We start from the raw sequence: 2060 nt of genomic DNA, 5'->3' as shown, positions 1-2060 counted from the left end.
GGCGCTTTCTGGAAAAAGCGCCCTCTAAAGTTGTCAGTGTAAAGTGTTTAGAGGGCGCTTTCTGGAAGAAGCGCCCTCTAAAGTTGTCATTGTAAAGTGTTTAGAGGGCGCTTTCAGGAAAAAGCGCCCTCTAAAGTTGTCAATGTAAAGTGTTTAGAGGGCGCTTTCAGGAAAAAGCGCCCTCTAAAGTTGTCAATGTAAAGTGTTTAGAGGGCGCTTTCTGGACAAAGCGCCCTCTAAAGTGTTAGTTATTTTAAAAAAATTTGTTTGAAAAACAGTGGATATATATTTAATTGGTAACCTGTTCGCATGCTGCAAAAGTGTAAAATTCATATTGATTTCATCCTTTAATCCAATGTTATACACCATTAATCCATTGACATATACAACATGAATCCATTTATATACAACATTAATCCTCCATATATACAACATTAATATATGATTCTTTGATCAACAATATACAACAACATATTCTCAAAGTACTACAATTAAGAGAATAAAACATAGCAACCAACACCCAGTGACCACTGTATCCAAAAGTTGTCTAGTAGTTCTAACCAATACTAAACAAAAACGCCCATCCACCCATGGTGGCAAACATGTTCTGTATATCCAAAAGCTGTCTAGTAGTTCTATCGCACATCCATACAAAATAAGGCTCAACCAAAACAACAAATGGCAGCATAAGTAGTCCCCTGCAAAAAGAACACGTCCAAATGCAAATAACACAGAACTGTCAAAAGGCGATTGAGCAACAAATAGTAAACAATGGCATAAAGTTAAATGACATAGCTAATATTACCTGAATTCCTGCATGGCTGTTAAGGTAAAAATCAAATTCCCTAGGGTGACAAACGCTGGTGTCTACCACGGTTCCTTTGACAATTTAGAACAACAAAATCAGCAAAACGTGATAAATTCAAATGATAATATATACCAGCTGCGTTGAGAAATATATTGAAAAAACCTGGCATAATATTTCCACTTCTATCGGTCTCTTTGGGGTTGACAGGAAAGAGACGGGTGTGATGTCTCTTTTGGACCACTACAAAAGTAACTTTAGGTAGATACCCACCCTCTATTGAGACACAAGCCTGATGAAAAAAAATTAAAAATTAACGCAGAGAATTTAGTGGTGTATTTTATGAACGACAAAGTAACAAGAAATCAACTTTGAGAAGTCCTAAATTCTGCCTACAATACAGGGCTGCAAAGTTGATGCAACAAAAAACATATAACAATATATGGTAAGTACCTGTATCTCCGACCATATTTTTTCTTTGCCAACCTTCAAGTCCGGACTTCTCCAATTATCACATGTAATCGGAATATGTTGTCGAACAAGGAAACCAATGTAACTTGCCAACATTGAACCCTTATCTTTTGAAGATAGAATTGATATATGTTTAGATGGACATGTTCCATTGTCGTAGAGGGATACTTTCAAATATCCAGCATCATCATCTACGCGAATGAGGCTTGACGACAATAGAGCATCTCCATCTAAACAAATATCCAGCATCATCATTTTACCTGTAAAAAAGAAAACAATTAAAATCAGATGACAAATGTAAAAACAATTAAAATCATAAAAGTCATTTTACCTGTAATAAAGAAAACAATTAAAATCATTTGACCTGTACCTTTTTCACTAAGTTCTCTTTCTTTTCTTGGTTGGAATATGTTCTACATGTCTCTTAACAACACGGACGGTTGGATTGATCCAAATACCCTCATTATGATCATTTCTAATATATGAATCATTTGATATAATATTCTCATCTTGATCATTTCTGGTAAACGATTCAATCTCAACATCAATATCACCTTGATCTCCAGTGTTTTCATCAATTACTTTGTTGGAAAAAAGAACTATAGACCATTTCGTACTTTTCGGATCATTGACATAGAACACTTGTCTAGCTTGAGAGGCTAGAATAAAAGACTCATCTTTGTATCCCACCCTATTAAGATCCACTTGCAAAAATCCTGACTTATCCATTCGAATGTCGTTATTATTTTCAACCCACTTGCAACCAAATATAGGAATCTGAAAC

The 2060-nt window shown here is 35.2% G+C and overlaps 1 long non-coding RNA gene across 1 annotated transcript; it reads right to left on the bottom strand.

The window, feature by feature from the left end:
• Nucleotides 1-567: 567 nt before the first annotated feature.
• Nucleotides 568-1099, bottom strand: LOC127091150 (uncharacterized). The gene is made up of 3 exons (XR_007791879.1): nt 971-1099; nt 806-879; nt 568-698 (listed from the first exon to the last, which is right to left on the bottom strand). It is a non-coding gene; the product is annotated as an uncharacterized LOC127091150 (long non-coding RNA).
• Between the last annotated feature and the right edge of the window lie 961 nt (nt 1100-2060).

The sequence above is a fragment of the Lathyrus oleraceus genome, chromosome 6, assembly GCF_024323335.1.
Source record: "Lathyrus oleraceus cultivar Zhongwan6 chromosome 6, CAAS_Psat_ZW6_1.0, whole genome shotgun sequence".
NCBI lineage: Eukaryota > Viridiplantae > Streptophyta > Magnoliopsida > Fabales > Fabaceae > Lathyrus > Lathyrus oleraceus.
The sequence above is the reverse complement of the archived record's forward strand: the minus strand, read 5'-3'. Positions and strand labels throughout refer to the sequence as shown.